The following is a 10,524-nucleotide window of genomic DNA, read 5'->3' as shown; positions in this document are numbered from 1 at the left end:
ATGAACATATTAAATTAATACTGCTAATTATACCTACTTTTCCCATACTTAATATTCAGAAGTGGAGACATGATCAACATTACCTTCATAAACTTAAGTAAAATCAATGTAAATTGATGTTTATAAATTAATATAAAGCTCCCTAAAAAAGGTTGTAAAAGCAGATTCCATAGTTATTGAATGTGTTATTTGAAAAAGCAATATAGAGTCATAGAAGTTTACAGCTAGGAAACAGGCCTTTCGGCCCAACTTGCCCATGCTGCCCTTTTATTAACCACTAAGCTAGTCCTAATTGCCCACATCCGGCCCATAACCCTCTATACCCTCCTTACTCAAGTAACTGTCTAAATGCTTTTTCAAAGACAAAATTGTAGCCGCTTCTACTACTACCGCTGGCAGCTCATTCCAAACACTCACCACCCTCTGTGTGAAAAATTGCCCTTCTGGATCCTTTTGTATCTCTCCCCTCTCGCCTTAAACCTATGCCCTCTAGTTTTAGACTCGCCTACCTTTGGGAAAAGATGTTCACTATCTACCTTATCTGTGCCCCTCATTATTTTATAGACTTCTATAAGATCATCCCTAAGCCTCCTACACTCCGGGGAAAAAAGTCCCAGTCTATCCAGCCTCTCCTTATAACCCAAACCATCAGGTCCTGGTAGCATCCTAGGAAATCTTTTCTGCACCCTTTCTAGTTTAATAATATTTTTTCTATAATAAGGTCACCAGAACTGTACACAGTATTCCAAGTGTGGTCTTACCAATGTCTTGTACAATTTCAACAAGACATCCCAACTCCTGTTCAATATTCTGACCAATGAACCAAGCATGACGTCTTCACCACCTGTCCCCTTGTGACTCCACTTTCATGAAGCTATGAACGTGTATCCCTAGATCTCTTTGTTCTATAATTCTCCCCAACACCCTACCATTAACTGAGTAAGTCCTGTCCTGGTTTGATCTACCAAAATGCATCACCTCGCATTTGTCTAAATTAAACTCCATCTGCCATTCGTCAACCCACTGGCCCAATTGATCAAGATCCCTTCGTAATCCTAGGTAACCTTCTTCATTGTTTACTGTGCCACCAATCTGTAAACTTACTAACCATGCTTCCTAAATTCTCATCCAAATCATGAATATAAATGACAAATAACAGTGGACCCAGCACTGATCTCTGAGGCACACCGCTGGTCACAGGCCTGTAGTTTGAAAACAATCCTCTACAACCACCCTCTGTCTTCTGTCATCAAGCCAATTTTGTATCCAATTGACTACCTCACCCTGGATTCTGTGAGATTTAACCTTATGCAACAATCCCCATGTTGACAATGTTGACTGCACTGCCCTCATCCACCTTCTTGGTTACTTCTTCAAAAAACTCAATCAAATTCGCGAGATATGATTTTCCACTCATAAAGCCATGCTGACTGTCTCTAATCAGTCTTTGGCTCTCTAAATGTCTGTAGATCCAGTCTCTCAGAATACCTTCTAACAACTTACCCACTACAGACGTTAGGCAGTTCCCAGGCTTTTCCCTGCAGCCCTTCTTAAATAAAGACACAATATCTTCAGGCACCTCACCTGTGACTGTCGCTGATTCAAGTATCACTGCTAGGGAACCCGTAATTTCCTCCCTAGTCTCCCACAACGTCTTGGGATACACTTCATCAGGTCCTGGGGATTTATTTACCTCGATGCGCAAAATTTACAGAGCCATGGGGGAATAACAGGGGAATGAGACTAATTAGATTGTGCATCTTTGAGAGACTATGGGCTGAATGGTCTCCTCTGCTATATGATTCTATGGAAGCCAAGGCAGCCTAGAAGGGCTTGAAATGGATAGAATGGCGGAGGCAAAAGCACAATAGATATTGAAGAAACAGTGGGATGCTGTGACAAGGAAGGCTGGGGTGTTTCTGGATGGATGAGTCAAGGTTGACTAAGTGGCTTTCCACATCTTAGCACTGCTGCCTCACAGCGCCAGGGACCCGGGTTCAATTCCGGCCTCGGGTCACTGTCTGTGTGGAGCTTACACATTCTCCCCATGTCTGCATGGGTTTCCTCCGGGTGCTCCAGTTTCCTCCCACAGTCCGAAAGACGTGCTGATTAGATGCATTGGCCATGCTAAATTGATCCTACTGTGAGGGGATTAGCAGGGTAAATATGTGGGGTTACAGGAATAGGGCCTGGTTCGGATTGTGGTCGGTGCAGACTCGATGGGCTGAATGGCTTCCTTCTACACTATAGGGATTCTAGGTTCTATGATCTGTAATTGTCTTGTTATCCTGCTCTGCCTCTTCTTTCCCATCTTTGCTACAGTCAGTACTTGACAATTGCACTTGGTGGCGCCACAGACCAGTACTGAATTATTAAAAGGACTTGTCCGGGTTGCAAATCTGACTGCATAAACAGCAACTCTGAATTAAAATAGCTGGAGAGAAATTGCATTCATATAGTGCCCTTCACACAACAATCCCAAAGCATGATACAGCCAAGAATGTACTGAATTTCAGTCCCTGTATTATTGTAGGAAAACCGCAGCTAATTTACATTCAGCAATGTTCTACAAACAAAACTAATATATATGACCTGATAATCTATTTTAGTGGAATTTGTTGATGGATAAATATTGTTGAGGACACCTCCTGCTCTTCAAATAAGATCAAACAAGGAACAGGAGGAGACCATTCGGTCCTTTGAGTCTACTCCACAACTTAATATCACAGCTAATGTAATAGTATCCTCAAATCTGTATCCCCGATCACCTCCTCATTTATTAAGAATCTATCCACTAATGCCTTAAAAATATTCACCACCTTTACTGGAAGAGAGTTTCAAAGTCTCACGACCCTCTGAAAGAAAGAATTATGCCTCACCTCCATTTTAAATGAGCGACCCTTCATTTTTAAACAATGACCTTTCGTTCTAGAATCTCCCACAAGAGGAAACATCCTCTCCATGTCCACCCTGTCAAGACCCCTCAGAATCTTCTGTGTTTCAGTAAAGTCGCCTCTTACTCTTCTAAACTCCAACGGATACAGGCCTAACCTGTCCAACATTTCCCCATAAGACACCCCATTCCAGGCATTGGTTTAGTAAACCCCTGAACTGTTTCCAATGCATTTATGTCCTTCCGTAAATAAGGAGACCAATACTATGTACAGTACTCCAGATATGGTCTCACCAAAGTCCTGTATAACTGAAGCAAAACCTCTCTACTTTTGTATTCAATGCCCCTCAATAAACGACTACCTTTTCTAATTACTTGTTGTACCTGCATACTAGCCTTTTGTGATTCCTGCATTAAGACACCCAGATCCCTCTGCACTTCAGGGCTCTGCAATTTCTCAACTTTTAGATGATAACCTTCTCTTTCATTCTTCCTACTAAAATGGACAGTTTCACATTTTCCCACATTATGGGGTGATTCTCCCAGCACACCGTGCTGCTCTAGCAGTGCAGCAGGCCAGAAGACTCAAGCGGAGGCCATGTAGCGGGCTTCCCGCGAGGCGCCATGGTCTCCGCGCATCTCCGGCCGCATGATTTCAGGCGTCATCAGCTCCGAGTCTGAACGGGCCCAGGACTGAAGTTTCCAGGCCTGCTAGACTCTCCCCCACCCCGCCAGGAGTGTTTCACTCCAGCAGGGTTTACAACAGCTCCCCACCTGCGGGGAGCTGGCGGCTCGACATCGCTGGAGTGAAGGGGGCCATGAAGGCCCCCCAGAGGGTCGGGGGTAAGGGAGGGGGTGACCCCTGGGCATTGCCAACCTGGCCCCCTGGCACTGCCCAAAGGGCAAAGTGACTATGCCCAGGAGGCATCTTGGCACTGCCCACCAGGCATCAGCAGTGCCAAGGGGGCATGGCCTGAAGAGGGCAGGGTCTATGGGGGGAAGACCTCTGGGAGGGGAGATTGGTGGGAGTGGGGAGTCCTGCTGCCATTCTGCACTCAGCGGTGACAGAGGGAGGGAGTTGGCTATCAAGGTGTCTGAGGGGGTCGGCCTGCCGGGGGGGGGGTTCAGGACTGCGAAGTGGGAGGTCAAGTCTGCGCGGGTGGTCAGGACTGCCGGTGGGATGGGAGGGGGATCAGGAGATCGAGACTGCGGGGGGGGGTGGGGAGATCAAGGCGGGTCGTGGGGCAGAGAGAGTCGAGGCTGGCCCGGTCACGGCAAGGGGCCCAGGGGGTGGGGTGGTCACACGGCCAGTGACTCAGGGTCATGGAGCTGGCCAGCAATTGAGCTGGCCAGCAATTGGGAAGCCGGCAATGTGGGGCTACTGCGCATGCGCCGGTCTCGGCGCTGTCAGATCAGCACATGTGCAGTGACCTGCTCAGCACTATGCTGCCAGTCTCTCCAGTGGGAATAGGCCCCGCCCTCTGATTTTTAATGAGTTTCACGCTAGGGCACTCTGCGGTGCACAGAGTATGGGAGATTCATTTTGAAAATCCCGCTGAAAAAAGCAACGGGTTTTACTCCAGTATTTACACAAATTCAGCACTTCGAATTGTTTTGGGAGAATCCCACTGCATACTTAGGGAAGGAAATCTGCTGTCCTTACTCGGTCTGGCCTACATGTGACTCCAGAGCCACAGCAATGTGGTTGACTCTCAATTGCCCTCTGAAGCGGCCTAGCAAGCCACTCAGTTCAAGGGGCAACTAGGGATGGGCAATAAATGCTGGCCAGCCAGCGACGCCCATGTCTCAGGGATAAATAAAAAGAAATCTGCTCAGGGTTGGAGAGGAACCAGCAGTGAGAGAGGGAGGATCCAGTCATCGTGGCTCATGCGGGTACCAATGACATAGGCAGGACAAAGAAGGTTCTGCATAGTCTTTGCTATGACTATGATCTTTGTAGTCATAGTCTTTGTCCACTCACTTGACCTGTCAACATATTTTTATAATCCCCTTATGTCCTATTTACAACTTACTTTCCTACCTATCCTTGTGTCATCAGCAAATTTGGCAACTATCCCATCCATTCCTTCTTCAATTAGTTGATATAAATTGCAAACAGTTGAGATCCCTGTGGCACAGTACCTGTTACATCTTGCCAACCTGAAAAAGACCCATTTATACCTACTCTCTGCTTCCTGTTAACCAATCAATCTTTTCTCCATGTCAACACATGCTTTCTGTCCTTCTTAAATATCCTTTACCCTTTAATAATCAGGTCCTAATCCATGTCCTCCTGCTGCCATGTCTCTGTAATGGTTATCAAATCATATTTATTGTATGTTCACTCACAGTTCATCTGTTTGTTTTGAATATTTCATGCATTCAGATACAGAGACATTAGTTTTATCTTTTATTCTTTTTATAATCTCTGGTTTCAACTGTTGATTTACAGTTATATTTGTACACTATTCCTTGTCACAGTCTGTTTATCATTTCCTGTAGTAATATCTTACTGACTCTTTTGCCCTGTTTTTACTCTTTGATTCATCGCACCTTCTCAAATTTGATCCATGGCCCTGATTTTAGTTTTAAATCCTCTATACTTCCCCAGTTATATGGCTCACAATAACACTGATCCCAGTACAGTTCAGGTGTCGACCATCTGAATGGTATAGATCCCACTTTCCCCAGTGCCAGTGCCCCGCGAACTGGAACCCACTTCTCCCACACCAGTCTTTCAGCCATGATTTCATCTGCTTTGTCCTGTGTCAATTTGCACGTGGCTCACATAATAATCCAGACATTATGACCTTTGAGGATCTGCTTCCCAATTTGGTGCCAAACTCCACATGTTGACTATGCAGAACCTTCTTTGTCCTGCCTATGTCATTGGTAACCGCATGAACCACGATGACTGGATCCTCCCTCTCTCACTGCTGGTTCCTCTCCAGCCCTGAGCAGATTTCTTTTTATTTATCCCTGAGACATGGGCGTCGCTGGCTGGCCAGCTTTTATTGCCCATCCCTAGTTGCCCCTTGAACTGAGTGGCTTGCTAGGCCGCTTCAGAGGGCAATTGAGAGTCAACCACATTGCTGTGGCTCTGGAGTCACATGTAGGCCAGACCGAGTAAAGACGGCAGATTTCCTTCCCTAAAGGGACATTAGTGAACCAGATGGGTTTTTCCAGCAATCGACAATGGTTTCATGGTCATCAGTAGATTTTTAATTCCTGATATTTTTTATTGAATTCAAATTCCACCATCCACCTTGGCGGGATTCGAACCCGAGTCCCCAGAATATTAGCTGAGTTGTTGGATTAATAATCTAGCGATAATACCAGTAGGCCATCGCCTCCCCAGATGTCCCGAACTCAGGCACCCGGCAGGCAACACAGCTATCTGGAATCATGTTCTTTGCTGCAGGAAACGGTGTCAATCCCCCTGACTACACTGTCTCATACTACTACCACATTCCTTGTAACTCCTCCATAACCCCCACCTCCCCCCCCCCCCCCCCCAACCCCCAACCCACCCCAAACAACTCGACGGCAAACCTTCTGCAGTCGCAAACCCTTGCAGCAGATTAATTTGCCCTGGATTACACTGGATCCAAAATCCTGCAATTACATCACATCACCTGCCCTGCTAGCTCCAATATGTGTTAATTAATCAACAATTGTTAATGAATTATAGTAAAGCCTACACCTCTTAATAGGTTTGGCACTGCCAGTAAACTTTACAATACCGATCTAGCAATACAATACTGATAAAACTTACAGTTTCTATTCATGTTTAACTTGCTTCTTCTAATGCAACAAAGTGGAAATCAAATACTGGAAGCTGAAAAAGAATAGAAGGATGAAACAGTTCCTCCCTACTCATCAGCAAACTCCCCACACCTAACTTCTTGCAGTTAACCTTATCCCAAAGCACCTCTTTTCCCCTTATGCACCGAATTCACACTTTGAACCAAATTTCCAAATATACTCATAGCATCTGTAAGGAGATCTCTTTACGAATGCTGCCAGACTTGCGGAGTTTTTCCAGCATGCCTTGTTCTTGTTTCAGAATCCAGCATCCACAGTATTTTACTTATTCCCGAAGATACTCACTTGGTCTCTACCTGTCAGACCGAAGTCTCCTCACTCACTGATGCATGCCTTTACTGATATCATGGGATATTTTGCAACAAATAAATGTAAACCAATTACTTATAGATATAAATAATTTCCACATGGATGGAGATAATTCCTAGAAGTTTGAATGCATTTTAAATGCCTAACAATTTTCACGGCTTAATTATAAATCTTTTATGCAACGTCCTTATTGCTATAGATAACATCCCTATTGATAAGGGTTCATTATGACCCTCCGCATTCAGCATGAGCAGTGCAGGCAGAAGTAGGAAGGTCGGGGATGTGCAGGTGTGGAAATAACATTCCAGAAAGTTCAGCCCACGTGTCTGATGGCTCCAGCCTGCTGGTGGTGGTACCATCCCAGGGGATTGGATGGTTCCTCTTCACTGGGACTCCAGCATCACCTGATTCTCACCCTGAGTTAAAATAGACCCCATAGATTCACTGCCTACAGCCCCACAGCCCCACTCATAGCTCAGAGCTTTTCCCACCTCCCCTGACTGCTGGGGAGTGTCCCACTGGTCCCTGGTTGTGATCTCCTGCCATTACTTACGCTGGCCAGACAGTCAATCAAACTGTACGACAAGGTTGTTCAGGTTTGTAAAGATGAATGTGGAACTGGAGAAACAGTAACATTATGATGCAGAGAGTCACGTAATGGTAGAGGGTGTGGAGAGAGCATGAAGGACTGACACCTTGACAGGGCTATACCTTGGAGATATGTATATAATTGTGTATGAACTGTAAACAGTTTATGTTCAAACACAGAAGTCTCCAGACCTCTTATTGAGACACCAAACAATCTTGCAAACCTGTCTGGGGTCAGTTCACAATTATTCAAGTGATTTGGACTGGCGGGACGTCCGTGAACCCACCCTGCCGAATTCTCTCTCTGCTCCCAGCTCGCCCAGCTCCCTGCTTTCCGGTTAATAAACTGGGACCATGATGCCCATTCCCACATCCCATTAACACTAAGAACAGCCTTGGCGTGCTTCTGGTACAGAAATGCAGCTTTTGGTCACCATGGAGATGCACTCACTGTCTGGCCCCAGTGTAATTTTCTGATCAGAAGTAGAAACTTAGGCCACCATCGCCTTGGGAAAGTGGAGTTTGTAACACAAAAGGTGTCAGTGGCCCAGCCCAAGCAACAGAGCGCAGTCTGCCTGCCAGTCTGGGCAGCACGGTGGCACAGTAGTTATCACTGCTGTCTCACAGCTCCAGGGACCTGTGTTCAATTCCCAGCTAGGGCCACTGTCTGTGTGGAGTTTGCACGTTCTCCCTGTATCTGTGTGGGTTTCCTTCGGGTGCTGCGGTTTCCACCCACAGTCCAAAGGTGTGTGGGTTAGGTGCATTGGCCATGCTAAATTGCCCTTAGTGTCCCGGGATGTGTAGGTTAGAGGGATTAGCGGGGTAAATATGTGAGGTTATGGAGATAAAGGCCGGGTGGGATTGTTGTCAGTGCAAACTCGATGGGCCGAATGGCCTCCTTCTGCACTGTATGTTTTCTATGAAAATGCCATTCTATGACTTTAACATTCTGGCTACTCTTCTTGAGGCCTCTGGAAGGCATTGCTCCCCAGCCAATTGAACAGGATCTGGACGAAATGAAATGTTCTTGATCCATTTGTTCGACTTTGACAGATCACTTAAACCAGGGCTGCATCTATATTCATTGCTCAAACTAAGCCGCATCATCTTCGTGGCAACCACCCACCCACATACGGAATGGGTAGCCACATCTGACTCTGATAAGTTCATGGGAGGGAGGGAGAGGAGAATGAGAATATGCCCTTTGAGCGCTGTTGGGGCTGTGCCTGGCTCAAGCCTACCAGAAAGCTAACAAAGCAGCCTAGGCCAGTGTGTACAGTTGAGAGATTTTGGCTGGTGGAAGTCTCAGTTAAACAGTAACGCAGATAGGGAAAGTAGGTGAGATATTTTAACCGTTATCAGGCTCTCAGTGTCACAGGTGGTAGGTCGTACAGAAAATCTTTAGAGTGCCTTATCATATCTTGCTGAAATGCAAACTCAAAGGCAGAATCGATATAATAACAATGGCTTTTGCTGGGAGATTTCCCAGTGTAAGCTGGGTATACATCAAGTTTGTTTCAATCCTGCAAGTTGGAACTGCCTAATGAGGCCTGAGGAGATACCTGGAGTTCCATGCATCAGGCACATCTCCATTAATTGCCATTAATTGAGACGCACTCTATGAGCTCCGTAGCCATAGGCTAGATTGATTGGATTGCAATGGCAGCCTTCATACATTTTGCACTAAATGCAGTGGCTGTTATTAATATTTGCGAGATTGGGCTGAGCAAACTGTATTTGTATTACAGAGTGTCACAGCTTGTGCCCATCTGCCCGATCATTATTAGTAGTCTCTGACAGGCAGCCTAGTGCGGGCTCCGTGCATAATGATTCCTTCTGAAGTTCGCAGGGTGCTAAGCAGCCACGGGTTGTACGCTAATGACAGCATGGTTCACACAAATAAGCTGATGGCCTCATTAAACTGAGGGTTTGACAGCCTGTAAGAGGAAAGCTGACCATCTTTTTTTCAATCAAAAGGTGCCGGGGTGGAAAATGTTTTGTCTGCCGAGGCATTTTCATGGACCACCGTCTGCTACTGCTCATTTTCTGAAGCGTGTCAATGCGTTCACCGGAACCCAATGGGACAGCGATCAGGAATTAATTGAAGCCAACAGCATGGGGCTAAACTGTTTAGAAGAAATTGTCTCTTCATGCCCCCAACAAAAACTCAAAAGGACACGAAAGGCTGATTGAAGGAGTCCTGATGGAGTGCCGCGCTGTTGAGCATGTCATCTTTCAGATGAGAGTTTAAACCGCGGCCCTGCCGTTAGGTAGAGGTAAACGATCCAGTGGCACTATCGTGGAGAACAACAGGGAAAATCTCTCCTCTCCTTTGGCCTACCCAACATTCATCTCTCAATCAACATCATGAAAAACAAATGATCTGGTCATTGCCACATTGTTGTTTGTGGGATCATGCTGTGCATAAATTGGCAGCCAAGTTTCCTCCATTACAACTGTGACTACACTTCAAAAGTACTGTATTGGCTGTAATACACTTTGGAGCATCCTGTGTTGTGAAAGGCACTATAAGAACGCAAGCCTTTTTTTCATAGAGTATTTGAATGTTTCTTTCTACTCATAGCGACCTGCAGTTCTTGTAGGTAATGGTTAAAGCTTTCATAGAATCATAGAGTCAGTGCAGAAAGAGGTCTTTTGGCCTATCAGGTCTGCATCAACTCTCCGAAAGAGCATCTCACCTTCCCTCCAACAAGCACCACGCATTTTACCTAACCTACACATCTTTGGACACGAAGGAGCAATTTAGCATGGCCAATCCATCTAGCCTGCATCTAACCCAGAGGAAACCCATGCAGACATAGGAGGAACTCCACACAGACAGTCACCCAAGGCCAGAATTGAACCCAGGTCCCTGGCGCTGTGAGGCAGCAGTGCCACTGATGCGCTAT

The sequence above is a fragment of the Mustelus asterias genome, chromosome 13 (genome assembly GCF_964213995.1).
Source record: "Mustelus asterias chromosome 13, sMusAst1.hap1.1, whole genome shotgun sequence".
In the NCBI taxonomy this organism is placed as follows: Eukaryota; Metazoa; Chordata; class Chondrichthyes; order Carcharhiniformes; family Triakidae; genus Mustelus; species Mustelus asterias.
The sequence above is the reverse complement of the archived record's forward strand: the minus strand, read 5'-3'. Positions refer to the sequence as shown.